This window comes from Zea mays, chromosome 8 (genome assembly GCF_902167145.1).
Source record: "Zea mays cultivar B73 chromosome 8, Zm-B73-REFERENCE-NAM-5.0, whole genome shotgun sequence".
NCBI classification, from domain to species: domain Eukaryota; kingdom Viridiplantae; phylum Streptophyta; class Magnoliopsida; order Poales; family Poaceae; genus Zea; species Zea mays.
This window is the reverse complement of record NC_050103.1, coordinates 103857833-103875510: the sequence shown is the minus strand read 5'-3', so window position 1 is coordinate 103875510 and position 17678 is coordinate 103857833. Positions and strand designations below refer to the sequence as shown.

General features: G+C 45.9%; 1 pseudogene; it reads right to left on the bottom strand.

Moving 5' to 3' along the window:
* Positions 1-1085: 1085 nt before the first annotated feature.
* On the bottom strand, positions 1086-3662 carry LOC103637147 (patellin-3-like; annotated as a pseudogene).
* Positions 3663-17678: the final 14016 nt, after the last annotated feature.

Here is a 17678-nt window from a genome sequence, read left to right as displayed (position 1 = left end):
ATAGAGAGGGCTTGTTTATATACCCTTTATTTTATATAAGAGACAAGTAACTGCTGATAACTGTTGTAATCTTTATTGTAGAGAGGGTATGTCCCTTAGGAATAATTGTCAGGGGGTTGATCACATGTACACAAATATTTTGTAACAATGACATTGAGTGCGCAATGCAACCACCGGAAAACCAGAGGACTCGGACTCAAAGGCAAATTTTCTGTTTCGCCCATCCAGCCTCACAAACAAACATTCTTCTCTGTCTCGACCTGGCCGTTACTACAATTCTGCCTATCTATCTACAGCTTGCATGCTTTGCTGTGCATGGTGTTTTTTTGGATTTTTAGACATCTTATCTGACTGTTCGTTTTATTTAAAAAATGTGGAAAATAAATAGAATAAATAGTTAAACAAAAAAACCGTCATCTGTTTTAGGACCGAGACAACAATACCCCTAGACAAGCATGGAGAGGGGTGAGATCTTGACGTCCATGGCTCGTCCTCATCTATGCCGAATCCAATGCAAAGCACCAGGGGCAAATGACAAAACAGAATCAGCAGAAGAACGCCGGCAACGACATACACAACTTTCTAAAATCAACATGTTGATGCAAGAGAGAATCCATGAATGAAATGTATTGGCACATGTACAGAGCAGTAACTATATTGTTCCGTACCTTCCTCCCTCATGCTATGTTTGCTATATTTAGATACTCTAGTATTAACCCTAATACACTAGGTCGAGAAAGATTAAAATATAAATTAAAATAATTTACACCTTAATTCACATCAACTCATATATATTAAAATAAACTAGAGCATTCAAACAAGCCTACTCTGGCCTCCCCTGCCTCTTCGCCTCGCTCGCCTCGAGAAGCCATCGCTATCTCATAGAGCTAGCTCACATATGGTTTCCATGTAACAAACACGTAAAAATGCGACCCCCAAAGAAGAACAGCAAAGACAACAAATAATCAAAGAACCGACAAAAAACAAGCAGGAACTCTATCAGGCAACATGTTCAAATGATGGCGGTATGGACGACCTGGCTGGCGATCAGATCGGATCGCTATGCCTGGAACCACACCTCAGGCTCAGGTGGCGGGTTCCGCCGCGGTGCTCTTCACCCTGAACCGGTACAACAACATCTTCTTCTTCGACGCCCGGTTGTCCACGGCCAGCACCACCTTGCCGGGCCCGGCAGCCTTGAAGCTGCCCTTCATGATCGGCTCCTCGTGCGCCGGCACCTTCCTCGTCTTCTGCACGATGACGGTGTATCCGCCCTCTGCGTCCGGGGTGAACTCTGCGTCGTAGCTCACCTCCCATCCCAGCACGCGGAGCTCCCACACCACCGTGGAGCCCTCGGTGGCGGGGACCTCGACGGTTTCTTTGGAGGACGGTTTCACGATGAGTTTGATGACGGCGTTAGAGGCAGAGAACTCGGTGTCGTCCTCTTTGTACAGGTCGCCGAACTGGACGGGGACTTGCTCTGGCGCAACGTATCTGTTATCAAACGTGTGAGGATGGATGGATGTGAGACCTGAATGTGTATGGTAGCAATGGCGTGTTGATTGATTTGGTACTGTTTTTTCGAAAGGAGATTGATTTGGTACTGTGAATCCCTTGTGCCGACCTGAAGAGGGTCTCCGCGGACCTGCCGGGGCTGCAGAAGACGATCTTGCTCTTGGTGCGTTGGGTCAGGAACGGGCTCATCACCTTGTTTGCCGCGAAGTACCACCACGGCACATTGATGAACACCTACAGTTTGATCAATGATCCGACCAGATCAATCAAAGTCTTCCCCAGTTCAGAAAATCATTCTGCGTTAGCTACGTAATAACTTTTATTGTTAACAGAAACAAGCATGACAGCGACGTAGAGAATTTAGGACATGTTTGGTTTGCGAATTCAGTTGATCCGGCATGAGCTGCTCCTGCATGAGGTCGTCCGTTGTTTTTCTGGGAGTGAACCAGTGCTGCATAATTGCACTTCGAACGAGCGCTACATGGAGCATCTGATGTCGGACGACACAGATCTGTGATGTAAACCAAACAAATATATTAGGTTCAGATATAGGATCGGATGATTCCGGCCGCCGTTGTCCGGCAAACCAAACACGTTGTTAGAGATCCCATTTTTAATATCAAGCACAGAACTGAATACGCGGGACTTCTCGAGTTCTTAGCTGAAAGTGTAGAATTTTGGACTATGATTCTAGGATTTTTTTTAAACAATTCGATCCGGCGTAAAAGAAGAGAGAAATCATACATACCTTCTTGGCCACGAACTCGGGGTAGTTGTCCTGGAGCAGGGCGAGAGCCTGGCGCGTGACGCCGCGGTGCTTGCCAAGCATGGGCGGCGAGTTCTTGAGGTCGGTGACCTGCACCATGGAGCAGATGCCGCTGGGCGAGAAGTCGAGCTGCTCCTGGCTGCCGCGCTCCAGGAGCTGGATGCGCCACCTGAGGAGGCGCTCCTGCTTCCCCTCGTCGCCGAAGGCCTTCTCGTAGAGCTCCTTGTCCTAGAACTCGCCGTACACGTTGTAGCAGACGGGGTGGCCCTTGCGGTTGGCGCCGCGGTAGAACACCATCTTCTCCAGGTCCGGCAGGCCGAGGTCGGCGCCCAGGAGCTCGTCGATGCCCAAGCGCTTGCGCCACAGCACCGCCGACTTGAGCATCGCCATGGCCTCCTTCACCTTGAACTCGCGCGCGCGGAGGAACTTGAGCAGCACCGTGTCCGTGCGCTCGTCGTCTCCCACCAGAGGCACGCCCCAGATCAGCTCCTCCTTCGGCTCGGCCGCCGGTGATGGCGCGGCTTCAGCCTCGGGCTCGGACGCGGCGGCGGCGGTCTCCTCGATGGCTTCCACCGTTTTGGTGGCCTCCTCCTCGGCAACCACGACCGTCTTCTCCTCCGGCACCGGATAAGCTGGTTTGGTCTCCTCGACGACCGCTTCCATCGTCGCCTCTTCCTTAAGCTCCTCTTTGGCAGGCTCATCGGCAACCACGACCGTCTTCTCCTCCAGCACCGGCTCAGCTGGTTTGGTCTCCCGTCGCCGCCTCTGCCTTGAGCTCCTCTTTGGTAGGCTCCTCGGCCTTGGGTTCCACCGGCGCGGAAGCCTCAGTCTAGGTCTCTTCCGGCGCGGGTGTCTCATCCTTAGCCTCCTGGGCCGCTGCTTCCGCTGGCGCCTCTGTTTTGGGCTCCTCAGGCTTGGCAGGCTCTTGGGCGGACGCCTCCTCTGCCTTGGGCTCGTCCTCCTTGTCCGCCGGAGCTTCTTCCTTTGCCGGCTCCTCCTTCTTGGTCTCCTCCTTGACTGGCGGCGGCGGCGGCAGGTTGAACTCACCGTTAGCGAGCGTGGTGGCGACGAGCTCCTTGAGCTGCGCGAGCACCGTGCGCTCAGGGTCGGGGAGCTCAGACACCAGGTTACTCTCCTCCTTGAATGACCCGGTGCCGTCGATCACCGCCGCCTCATCCCCAGCGGCGGCCTCCTCCGCCTTCTTCTCCTCCTCCGAGTCCGCTTCCGTGGCATTTTCCTCCGCCTCCATGGCTTTCTCTTCAGCCGCCTCCACGGCCTTCTTCTCCGCCACCAAGGCAGGGTCCTCCGCATTCTTCTCGGCCTCCGTCACGACAAGTTCGACCGCGGGGGCGGCGACTTCTTGCTTCGTCTCGTCGGCCATGCCTGATCGATCAAAGCGATCGAATCAAGCGGCGCGTGTGGAAGGGAAGGTGACAGGGCGGGGCGGAATCCATTGAGGAAATTTGGGGCGCGAAATGGACGTGGTGAGAGAGTGGAGCGAGAGAGATTTGTAGACAAGCGCACAGTGAGGGGAGATGATACGACCACGCCATTAAGCAACACGTTACAACTTCAAGGCATACTACATCAACTTAAGTACAACCAATATCATCACCAACCCAAGCCTTTGATGGACCAATTACACGTAGCCGAGCTAAGAAGCTACAACAATAGATGCACGCGCTACTTTATGAATTTCAATTAAACACTAATGAGAACTTTATGCTACATAAGTCATGTATGTTGATATTACTTATGATCACCAAAGAGGAAGAACAAAACATATCAAAGGCGAATCAGCAAAAAGAGCTATATCCGAGTCAGTCTAGCGCTACAGAACCGTTCAGAAGAAACAGTCATATCTTTTGATTCCCAAAAGCTATGAAGGCACATAAGTACTTTTTGAAAAGCTCTTGAAGTCTAGTTTCCAATGCTTCTAAGGCCGACTTAATCAAATCTACCAGGAAGGCAGCCGACCTACTTTAGTGCTAACTAGTTAGAAGGTCAACAGTCTGTTTGATGACCAAGTTTTCGTATTAAACTGCATCATTCTACGAAGTTTCATTAAACATGCTATACATGGTGAGAAAGCTTATCAAGTCAGATTTCCAACGCATTCAGCCCCACGTCATTTGAAGATTCCTAGAAGAAGTTATTGTCAAAATACTGAAGGCTGCGCAGAAGTCAAACAGCCACACGGAAATCAGCTCTGCTGATCTTCCGAAGAGGCTCATTCACATTAGCACGTGAAAATACTTTTGTTTCGTGTTTATACCTCGCTAAGGCTGGTTGTTACTAGTATAAATACCCCTCTATATCTATGATGTAAGGCAGCTTTTTGATAATCTAAAACAGAACCCCCTTTGTTCAGCTGTGTGCTAACAAATATTAAGAGTGATCTCTACCCCTTTGCTCTTGTGAATTTCTTCGCGGGATTGCAGAAGCGGCGACTTCATCCGCTCCCAAGTGGTGCTCCTACTCTCTTCAAAGTCTCCTCGATTGATTGTAGGTTGTGTTGGTTAGTTCTTTGAGAGTGTGGTTGGGCGAATCCTCGATTCAGGCTGCCGGTTAAAGACGGTGGTTGGCTTCGAGTTTTATTTGTCAGGTTGCACTAGTTATCGCTGCTTGCAGCAAGTTATCTTGGCTTCTTGAAGCTAGTTATTTGAAGATTGATCCTACGTCGTGAAGATCGGACATCGTGACGCATCATCTCGTATCAAAGCCTCAGTTGCCACGGTAGGATTCTTTATCCTTAGCTACATATATTTTGTGTTCGTCCTATCCACCAAAAAGCCATAAAATATTTTTGCCATAGCCCTTTGTTTCAATCTATTGTTCCAGTGAGTTTTGTTAAGTTTTAGTCCTTAGAATCTTTGTTTAGTTGCTGGTCACTCTATCCTTTGTGTTTCCTTTGAGCTTCTTATATATATCTCAAAATATCCACAAAAAGAAAAATTCTGAAAAAAACCTCATCATTTCCTTCGCGTTAACTTTGATCCTATTTAAGTTATAGCTGCTGGTTGAGTTATTTGTTAATTATTATAAAGTGTGCAATATCATATCAGATCTCTGTGTTTAGTTCTATAAAAAAGAGTATAAAAAGTGCCAAAAAAGTGTTGAACAAGATTGTGAAAGAGAAGTAGAACAATCAATTTGTTTATGTGCACAAGTGTTGAAAGCTTTATCAAGTTGTTCAACCAGTTTGCTATTGTCATTCGGTGCAAAATTTTGGTTGGATCTGATTGCAACACTTGCATTCCAATCATACTCCTTGTCTGCATCAAATCTGAAATTTCTTGCGCGTGTGTTTGATCTATTTACATCACTCGTATCTTGTGGTCAGCACTAAGCAGGGAACTTCTAGTTGGATGGTTATTTAACTTTACAACAACTAGGATTCAGATTGCATCCCTTGTTTATTATTCCCCACCAAGCTCCACATATAAGCCATCGTAATCGGTACTCTGGTCTTGTATTCGCTTAACCACCACTTTCTTGTTACCACCACACATTTTCTTGCAACCCGCAGGGAACTCATAAGAGCCTTGGTTGGTAAGAGTGGTCAGGTTGTGAGATTCTATATAGCTTCATATTCCACCTATATTTGTTGCCTTGTTGCCACTAATTTCGCAGGAAGATGGATCTCAACATTGAGATTGAAGAATGTGTCACCATGATACAATTCAATGAGCTCAAACAAAGCATAGAAGCCAAGCAAGATCTGTTGGCACAAGATCTTCAGACACTTATGGCTGAAATCAGAGGTCGTCGTCGACTCCCTAACGGTGTAAGAAACCATGATGAAGATGGGGAAGAAGGTGAAGGAAATTATTCTAGAAGGGCAAGTGAACATGGGAGGAGAAATCAAGGTGCTGCACATGGTAGAGGAAGAGGCCGGAATCGAAGAAATGATGACAATGAGGAATCTGGATTTGGGAATGATGATGATCAGTCCCAACATCGCCATGGTCGTCGTCATCATAGAGGCATCAACCAAGAAGAGAGATTTGGGAAACTTAAGTTTTCCATGCCAAAATTTGATGGTAGATCTGATCCTGAAGATTATTTCACATGGGAATTAAAGGTGGAGAAAATCTTCCGCCTACATAATTATTCAAAGGAGAAGAAACTTGCAATGGCATCTCTTGAGTTAGAAGGATATGCCCTGATTTGGTGGGAGCAACTTCTTAGTGATCGTGAAGAAGATGGAGAGGACCCTATTATTATTTGGCAAGAGATGAAGCGAGAAATGAGAATTCGTTTTGTGCTGAACCATTATCGGCGTGATCTTTTTGATAAATTGTAGAATTTGAGGCAAGGAAGTTTCTCTGTTGAGGAGTATTATTAGAAGATGAAGAAGGCCATGATTAGAGCCAATGTGTATGAAGACGAAGAGCAAACCATTGCATGTTTCATGGCTGGGTTACACCGCAACATTCGGTGTATTGATGAGTTTCAGTCGTACCAAAGTCTTATTGATTTGGTACATCAAGCAACCAAAGCTGAACGCTAGCTGCAACAAGATGCTAAGAGCAGCAAGCCCTTGTCATATGGTGCACGAACCATGACTGGAGGAAGCAAATCGATCTCAAGGTTTACTGTTGCATCCTCAGCGACAAAAGGTTCAACTGGAGGCTTGCGATCCAATATTCAAGGCAATTCTAGTGGAAAGAACGGTGCTGCTCCAAACACGAGTTATAAACCAGCAGCATCCACTTCAACATCAGTGGGTTCAACAGCCAAGAGTAGTGGTATTCAGTGCTTCAAGTGTGGAGGTCGTGGCCATGTCATAAAGGAGTGTCCAAATAACCATGTGATCCTTGTGACTGATGATGGAGAATATACATCAGCTAGTGAAGAGGAAGCCGAAGCAGGAAATGAAGATGACATTGATAAATTTGAAGAACATACGAGATGTGAATTTGAGTATGGTACTTGAGAGCACCTAGAGGGGGGGTGAATAGGTGATCCTGTAAAACTTAAACTTATAGCCACAAAAACTTGGTTAATCGTTAGCACAATAATTGCCAAGTGGCTAGAGAGGAGCCAAAACACAATAACCACAAGAAATCAATCACAGAGATGACACGGTGGTTATCCCGTGGTTCGGCCAAGTACAAAACTTGCCTACTCCACGTTGTGGCGTCCCAACGGACGAGAGTTGCACTCAACTCCTCTCAAGTGATCCAATGATCAACTTGAATACCACGGTGTTCTTCTTTACTTTGATCTTTTCCCGTTTGCGAGGAATCTCCACAACTTGGAGTCTCTCGCCCTTACAATTGAATTTCACAAAGAAGCACGGAGTAAGGGAGGGAAGCAACACACACAAATCCACAGCAATATGCGCACACACACGGCCAAGAATCGAGCTCAAAAGACTATCTCAAAGTTCTCACTAGAACGGAGCTCGAATCACTGAGAATGACAAACGAATGCGCAAAGACTGAGTGTGGATGATCAAGAATGCTCTAAGGTTGCTTGATTATCTCCTCCATGCGCCTAGGGGTCCCTTTTATAGCCCCAAGGCAGCTAGGAGCCGTTGAGAGCAAATCTGGAAGGCCATCCTTGCCTTCTGTCGTCGGGCGCACCGGACAGTCCGGTGCACACCGGACAGTCCGGTGCACACCGGACACTGTCCGGTGCCCGATTTCTTTCCTTAAACGGCGCAATCGACCATTGCAGATCTGGGAGCCGTTGGCGCACCGGACATGTCCGGTGCACACCGGACAGTCCGGTGCCCCCTTCCGACCGTTGGCCAGGCCACGTGTCGCGCGCAGATTCCGCGGCCGACCGTTGGCTCACCGGACAGTCCGGTGTACACCGGACAGTCCGGTGAATTTTAGCCGTACGCCGTCGGCGAATTCCCGAGAGCGGCCTCTTCACGCCGAGTCAGCCTGGCGCACCGGACACTGTCCGGTGCACCACCGGACAGTCCGGTGTGCCAGACTGAGCTGAGTCTTGGCTGTACACAGCCAAGCCTTTTCCACCTTTTTCCTTTTCTTCTTCTTTCTGTTTCTAACACTTAGACAAGTATATTAGTACACAAAACCAATGTACTAAGGCTTAGAAACATACCTTTACTCTTGATTTGCACTTTGTCCATCCATGAGCATAAATTCACATTTAAGTACTTGTGTTGACACTCAATCACCAAAATACTTAGAAATGGCCCAAGGGCACATTTCCCTTTCAATCTCCCCCTTTTTGGTGATTTATGCCAACACAACATAAAGCAACTAGAACAAGTGCAATATCACTTCAAATAAAACTCAAATTTATTTTGATTCATTTTTGGCATATATGGATCATCCTTTGCCACCACTTGGTTTGTTTTTGCAAATCAAACTCAAATCTCTATCTCTAAGTCAAACACACATGTTGAAGCATAAAGAGAGTCATTCCAAAAGAGATTGATCAAAGATTTCAAAATTCCTCCTTTTTTCCCATAATCACTACTTCTCCCCACAAGAAGCCAACTTTTGACAAAAGAGACAACAAATGAGTTTTGACAAACCAAAAGCTCTACTCTACTATTTTCAAAATCTCTCAAGTGGTAGCTGATCCATTTATTGCTTTGGCCTTTATTTTCTCCCCCTTTGGCATCAAACACCAAAACGGAATCAATCTTGGCCTTTTAACCCCATTGCCTCACCAAAATCTTCAATTAAGAGCAAATGGCAATAAGAGTTCATGAGATGAACTTGGAATAAGTTACCCTCTCATCGGAGTGCAGTGGAAGTCTTTCATGGTCCAAGTCCACCTTTTCCCTTTCAATTCTCCTTCGAGACTAAATCAAGCAGACTCAAGCATATGGTTAATCTCAAAGGGTCAAGTTGTAACACAACTCCCCCTAAATATGTGCATCACTTACACAAGGACTTGTGAGGTCCAGGGAATGTTTGTACAACTTGAGCACCACGATAAGCAACAAAATGCAGAATGAACATGATCAAAGGCATAAACACATGTATGCTACAATTTAATCCCAGTTCCGCGAATCTAAGACATTTAGCTCACTACGCAGCCTGCAAAAGGTCTTCTCATCTAGAGGCTTGGTAAAGATATCGGCTAGCTGGTTCTCGGTGCTAACATGAAACACTTCGATATCTCCCTTTTGCTGGTGGTCTCTCAAAAAGTGATGCCGGATGTCTATGTGCTTTGTGCGGCTGTGCTCAACAGGATTTTCCGCCATGCGGATAGCACTCTCATTATCACATAGGAGTGGGACTTTGCTCAGATTGTAGCCAAAGTCCCTGAGGGTTTGCCTCATCCAAAGTAGTTGCGCGCAACACTGTCCTGCGGCAACATACTCGGCCTCAGCGGTGGATAGGGCAACGGAAGTTTGTTTCTTAGAGTTCCATGACACCAGGGACCTTCCTAAGAATTGGCACGTCCCCGATGTACTCTTCCTATCAACCTTACATCCAGCATAGTCGGAGTCTGAATATCCAATCAAGTCAAAGGTAGACCCCTTTGGATACCAGAGCCCGAAGCAAGGCGTAGCAACCAAATATCTAAGGATTCGCTTCACTGCCACTAAGTGACACTCCTTAGGATCGGATTGAAATCTAGCACACATGCATACGCTAAGCATAATGTCCGGTCTACTAGCACATAAATAAAGTAATGAACCTATCATTGACCGGTATGCCTTTTGATCAACGGACTTACCTCCTTTGTTGAGGTCGGTGTGTCCGTCGGTTCCCATCGGAGTCTTTGCGGGCTTGGCGTCCTTCATCCCAAACCGCTTCAGCAGGTCTTGCGTGTACTTCGTTTGAGAGATGAAGGTGCCGTCCTTGAGTTGCTTCACTTGGAACCCAAGGAAGTAGTTCAACTCGCCCATCATTGACATCTCGAATTTCTGCGTCATCACCCTGCTAAACTCTTCACAAGACTTTTTATTAGTAGAACCAAATATGATGTCATCTACATAAATTTGGCACACAAAAAGATCACCGTCACAAGTCTTAGTGAAAAGAGTTGGATCGGCTTTCCCAACCTCGAAAGCATTAGCAATTAAGAAATCTCTAAGGCATTCATACCATGCTCTTGGGGCTTGCTTAAGTCCATAGAGCGCCTTAGAGAGCTTACAAACGTGGTCGGGGTACCGTTCATCCTCGAAGCCAGGGGGTTGCTCCACGTACACCTCCTCCTTGATTGGCCCGTTGAGGAAAGCGCTCTTCACATCCATTTGGAACAACCTGAAAGAATGGTGAGCGGCATATGCTAGCAAGATACGAATGGACTCTAGCCTAGCCACAGGAGCAAAAGTCTCCTCAAAGTCCAAACCTGCGACTTGGGCATAACCTTTTGCCACAAGTCGAGCCTTGTTCCTCGTCACCACTCCGTGCTCGTCTTGTTTGTTGCGGAACACCCACTTGGTTCCCACAACATTTTGCTTAGGACGAGGCACCAGTGTCCAAACTTCATTTCTCTTGAAGTTGTTGAGCTCCTCTTGCATGGCCAACACCCAGTCCGGATCTAGCAAGGCCTCTTCTACCCTGAAAGGCTCAATAGAAGAGACAAAGGAGTAATGTTCACAAAAATTAACTAATCGAGACCGAGTAGTTACTCCCTTGCTAATGTCACCCAGAATTTGGTCGACGGGATGATCCCTTTGAATCATCGCTCGAACTTGGGTTGGAGGTGTCGGTTCCGCTTCTTCCTCCATCACATGATCATCTTGTGCTCCCCCTTGATCACACGCCTCCTGTTGATGAACCTGTTCATCGTCTTGAGTTGGGGGATGCACCATACTTGAGGAAGAAGGTTGATCTCGTTCATCATGTTCTTGTGGCCGCACTTCTCCAATCGCCATGGTTCGTATAGCGGCCGTCGGAACATCTTCTTCATCTACATCATCACAATCAACAACTTGCTCTCTTGGAGAGCCATTAGTCTCATCAAATACAACATCGCTAGAGACTTCAACCAAACCCGATGATTTGTTGAAGACTCTATACGCCTTTGTATTTGAGTCATAACCTAACAAAAACCCTTCTACAGCTTTGGGAGCAAACTTAGAATTTCTACCCTTCTTTACTAGAATGTAGCACTTGCTCCCAAATACACGAAAGTAAGATACATTGGGTTTGTTACCGGTTAGTAGCTCATATGAGGTCTTCTTGAGGAGGCGATGAAGGTAGACCCTGTTGATGGCGTGGCAAGCTGTGTTCACGGCTTCCGACCAAAAGCACTCGGGGGTCTTGAATTCTCCTAGCATCGTCCTCGCCAAATCAATGAGCGTCCTGTTCTTCCTTTCTACCACACCATTTTTTTGTGGTGTGTAGGGAGCGGAGAACTCGTGCTTGATCCCTTCCTCCTCAAGGAACTCCTCCACTTGAAGGTTCTTGAACTCGGACCCGTTGTCGCTCCTTATCTTCTTCACCTTGAGCTCAAACTCATTTTGAGCTCTCCTGAGGAAGCGCTTGAGGGTCCCTTGGGTTTCTGACTTATCCTGCAAAAAGAACACCCAAGTGAAGCGGGAAAAGTCATCAACAATAACTAAACCATACTTACTTCCTCCTATGCTTAGATAGGCGACGGGTCCGAAGAGGTCCATATGTAGCAGCTCCAGGGGTCTTGATGTGGTCATCACATTCTTGTTGTGATGCGCTCCTCCCACCTGTTTACCTGCCTGACAAGCTGCACAAGGTCTATCTTTTTCGAATTGCACGTTAGTCAAACCTATCACGTGTTCTCCCTTTAGAAGCTTGTGAAGGTTCTTCATCCCCACATGTGCTAAGCGGCGATGCCACAGCCAGCCCATGCTAGTCTTAGCTATTAAGCATGCATCAAGACCGGCTTCTTCTTTTGCAAAATCAACTAAATAAAGTTTGCCGTCTAATACACCCTTAAACGCTAGTGAACCATCACTTCTTCTAAAGACAGACACATCTACATTTGTAAATAGACAGTTATATCCCATATTGCATAATTGACTAACCGATAGCAAATTATATCCAAGAGACTCTACTAAAAACACATTAGAGATAGAGTGCTCATTAGAAATTGCAATTTTACCTAACCCTTTTACCTTGCCTTGATTCCCATCACCAAATATAATTGAATCTTGGGAATCCTTATTCTTGACGTAGGAGGTGAACATCTTCTTCTCCCCCGTCATATGGTTTGTGCATCCGCTGTCGATGATCCAGCTTGAACCCCCGGATGCATAAACCTGCAAGGCAAGTTTAGGCTTGGGTCTTAGGTACCCAACTCATGTTGGGTCCTACAAGGTTAGTGCAAATATCCTTAGGGACCCAGATGCAAGTTTTGTCTTCCTTGCATTTTGCCCCTAACTTCCTAGCGACTATTTTCCTATCCTTTCTACAAATAGCAAAGGAAGCATTTAAAGCACAATAAATTGTAGAAGGTTCATTCACTACTTTCCTAGGAGCATGAATAATATTCTTTCTAGGCACATGATGAGTAGCATTTCTCCTAGACATATTTCTACCATGCATATAGGAAGAACTAGACGCAAACACGGCATGAGAGTCAAAATAAGCATTATAATTCCAATTTGCATTTCTAGTATGTCTCCTATCATGGTACATAAAAGCATGGTTCTTTTTAGCACTACTAGCCATAGGAGCCTTCCCTTTCTCCTTGGCGGAGATAGGAGCCTTATGGCTTGTCAAGTCCTTGGCTTCCCTCTTGTAGCCAAGTCCATCCTTAATTGAGGGGTGTCTACCAATTGTGTAGGCATCCCTTGCAAATTTTAGCTTATCAAAATTACTCTTGCTAGTCTTAAGTTGAGCATTAAGACTAGCCAATTCATCATTAAGTTTGGAAATTGAAACTAGGTGTTCACTACAAGCATCAATGTCAAAATCTTTACACCTATTACAAGTTTCAACAATTTCAACACAAGAATTAGATTTACTAGCTACTTCTAGTCTAGCATTTAAATCATCATTAAAACTCTTTAACTTAGCAATAGTTTCATGACAAGAAGATAGTTCACTAGAGAGCATTTCATTTCTCTTAATTTCTAGAGCAAGAGATTTCTGAGCTTCTACAAATTTATCATGTTCTTCATACAACAAATCCTCTTGCTTTTCTAAAAGTATATCCCTATCATTCAAGGCATCAATCAATTCATTAATTTTGTCTACCTTGGTTCTATCTAATCCCTTGAATAAGCATGAGTAATCTATCTCATCATCATCACTGGACTCATCCTCACTTGAAGAAGCATAAGTACTAGTATTATGAGTGCTTACTTTCTTCTCCCTTGCCATGAGGCAAGTGTGTCGCTCGTTGGGGAAAAGGGATGACTTGTTGAAGGCAGTGGCGGCGAGTCCTTCATTGTCGGAGTCGGACGAAGAGCAGTCCGAATCCCACTCCTTGCCAAGATGAGCCTCGCCCTTTGCCTTCTTATAGTTCTTCTTTTTCTCCCTCTTGTTCCCTTGATCCTGATCACTATCATTGTCGGGACAGTTAGCAATAAAATGACCAAGCTTACCGCATTTGAAGCATGAGCGCTTCCCCTTGGCTTTAGTCTTGCTTGGCTGTCCCTTGCGACCTTTAAGCACCGTCTTGAATCTTTTGATGATGAGAGCCATCTCTTCATCATTAAGTCCGGCCGCCTCAATCTGTGCCACCCTGCTAGGTAGCGCCTCCTTGCTTCGTGTTGCCTTGAGAGCAAGGGGTTGCGGCTCGTTGATCGGACCATTCAAGGCGTCGTCCACGTACCTTGCCTCCTTGATCATCATTCACCCACTAACGAATTTCCCAAGAACTTCTTCGGGTGACATCTTGGTGTACCTGGGATTTTCACGTATATTGTTCACCAAATGAGGATCAAGAATGGTAAATGACCTTAGCATTAGGCGGACGACGTCGTGGTCCGTCCATCGTGTGCTCCCGTAGCTCCTTATTTTGTTGATAAGGGTCTTGAGCCGGTTGTATGTTTGCGTCGGCTCCTCCCCCCTTATCATCGCGAACCGTCCAAGTTCGCCTTCCACCAACTCCATTTTGGTGAGCAAGGTGACATCGTTTCCCTCATGAGAGATCTTGAGGGTGTCCCAGATCTGCTTGGCATTGTCCAAGCCGCTCACCTTGTGATACTCGTCCCTGCACAAAGAGGCTAGCAATACAGTAGTAGCTTGTGCATTTCTATGAATCTGTTCATTAATAAACATAGGGCTATCCGAGCTATCAAATTTCATTCCACTTTCCACAATCTCCCAAATGCTTGGATGGAGAGAAAACAGGTGAGTACGCATTTTGTGGCTCCAAAATCCGTAATCCTCTCCATCAAAGTGAGGGGGCTTGCCAAGTGGAATGGGAAGCAATTGAGCATTTGAACTATGCGGGATGCGCGAATAATCGAAAGAAAAGTTTGAGTTAACCGTCTTTCGTCTCTCGTAGTCGTCGTCGTCCTTTTGGGAGGAGGAAGATTCGTCGCTGTCGTAGTAGACAATTTCCTTGATGCGCCTTGCCTTCTTCTTTCTCCCGTCTTTTCTTTTGTGGCCTGAGCCTGAGTCGGTGGGCTTGTCATCATTGGGCTCGTTGACGAAGGACTCCTTTTCCTTGTCGTTGATCACCATCCCCTTGCCTTTAGGATCCATCTCTTCGGGCGGTTAGTCCCTTTCTTGAAGAGAACAGCTCTGATACCAATTGAGAGCACCTAGAGGGGGGGTGAATAGGTGATCCTGTAAAACTTAAACTTATAGCCACAAAAACTTGGTTAATCGTTAGCACAATAATTGCCAAGTGGCTAGAGAGGAGCCAAAACACAATAACCACAAGAAATCAATCACAGAGATGACACGGTGGTTATCCCGTGGTTCGGCCAAGTACAAAACTTGCCTACTCCACGTTGTGGCGTCCCAACGGACGAGAGTTGCACTCAACTCCTCTCAAGTGATCCAATGATCAACTTGAATACCACGGTGTTCTTCTTTACTTTGATCTTTTCCCGTTTGCGAGGAATCTCCACAACTTGGAGTCTCTCGCCCTTACAATTGAATTTCACAAAGAAGCACAGAGTAAGGGAGGGAAGCAACACACACAAATCCACAGCAATATGCGCACACACACGGCCAAGAATCGAGCTCAAAAGACTATCTCAAAGTTCTCACTAGAACGGAGCTCAAATCACTGAGAATGATAAACGAATGCGCAAAGACTGAGTGTGGATGATCAAGAATGCTCTAAGGTTGCTTGATTATCTCCTCCATGCGCCTAGGGGTCCCTTTTATAGCCCCAAGGCAGCTAGGAGCCGTTGAGAGCAAATCTGGAAGGCCATCCTTGCCTTCTGTCGTCGGGCGCACCGGACAGTCCGGTGCACACCGGACACTGTCCGGTGCCCGATTTCTTTCCTTAAACGGCGCAGTCGACCGTTGCAGATCTGGGAGCCGTTGGCGCACCGGACATGTCCGGTGCACACCGGACAGTCCGGTGCCCCCTTCCGACCGTTGGCTAGGCCACGTGTCGCGCGCAGATTCCGCGGCCGACCGTTGGCTCACCGGACAGTCCGGTGTACACCGGACAGTCCGGTGAATTTTAGCCGTACGCCGTCGGCGAATTCCCGAGAGCGGCCTCTTCACGCCGAGTCAGCCTGGCGCACCGGACACTGTCCGGTGCACCACCGGACAGTCCGGTGTGCCAGACTGAGCTGAGTCTTGGCTGTACACAGCCAAGCCTTTTCCACCTTTTTCCTTTTCTTCTTCTTTCTGTTTCTAACACTTAGACAAGTATATTAGTACACAAAACCAATGTACTAAGGCTTAGAAACATACCTTTACTCTTGATTTGCACTTTGTCCATCCATGAGCATAAATTCACATTTAAGTACTTGTGTTGACACTCAATCACCAAAATACTTAGAAATGGCCCAAGGGCACATTTCCCTTTCAGTACTACTCTTGTGGTTACACAAATCTTGAGTATTCAAATGAAAGAAGCTGAAATTGGACAGCGACATAATCTTTTTCAAACGCGAGCAAAAGTGCAAGACAAAGTAGTAAAGGTGATCATTGATGGAGGGAGCTGCCATAATCTTGCAAGTCGTGAGATGGTTGAAAAGCTTGGTTTGAAGTTGCAGCGACACCCTCATCCATATCATGTCCAATGATTGAATGAATCGGGAGATATCAAGATTGGTTATAAGGTGAAAGTTCCGTTCAAGATTGGAGAGTATGTTGACACAGTGGAGTGTGATGTTGCACCCATGTCTGTGTGTCACATGCTGCTAGGAAGACCTTGGCAATATGACCGATATTCTCAGCATTGTGGAAGAACAAATCAATACACGCTATATCTGAAAGGGAGAAAGTTTGTACTCAAGCCTATGACCCCTCAACAAATCATGGCTGAACATTTACAAAAGAAAACTGAAATTAGTGCAGCAAGTAGAGGAGAAGAAGAGCAAAAGAAGTTGAGTGCCATCCACAATTCGGTGAGCGAGTGCTACAAGCCAAATTCAAGAGATAAAAGGAAGGAAGAGGGAGAACATCTAGTTATGCTAGCCACAAAATCTGAGCTGAGAGAAGTGAGGAACATCCCATATCAAGTACTCTTTGTACTTGTGAACAAAGATGTTTTGATTTCTCCTAACGACATAACATCTCTTTCTAGTGTTGTGGCTGATCTTTTGCAGGACTTTGAAGACGTGTTTCCACAAGAAACACCGACTGGACTACCTCCAATTCGAGGGATTGAGCATCAAATCGATCTTATTCCAGGGGCTGCACTTCCTAACCGTCCACCATATCGAACCAATCCTGAAGAAACTAAGGAAATACAAAGGCAAGTGCAAGAACTTCTTGATAAAGGTTTTGTTCGTGAAAGCTTAAGCCCTTGTGTTGTTCCTGTGATTTTAGTACCTAAGAAAGATGGATCTTGGAGGATGTGTGTTGATTGTAGAGCTATAAATAATATTACTGTTCGCTATTGCCATCCTATTCCACGGCTAGATGATATGCTTGATGAATTAAGTGGTTGCACAATTTTTACTAAAATTGATTTGAGAAGTGGATACCATCAAATAAGAATGAAAATCGGAGATGAATGGAAGACTACATTTAAAACAAAATTTGGGTTGTATGAATGGTTAGTGATGCCCTTTGGGTTGACTAATGCTCCTAGTACTTTTACGAGATTAATGAACCATGTCTTAAGAACTTTCATTGGAAAATTTGTTGTTGTCTACTTCGATGATATTCTAATTTACAGCAAGTCTTTTGATGAACATGTGAAACACATTCGACAAGTTTTAGATGAGCTTAGAAAGGAGAAATTATTTGCTAATATTGAGAAGTGCAGTTTTTGCACAGACCATGTTGTGTTTCTTGGCTTTGTTGTTTCAGCAAAAGGAGTAGAGGTGGATGAATCCAAGGTGAAAGCTATCAAGGATTGGCCAGCTCCAACGAATGTAAGTTAA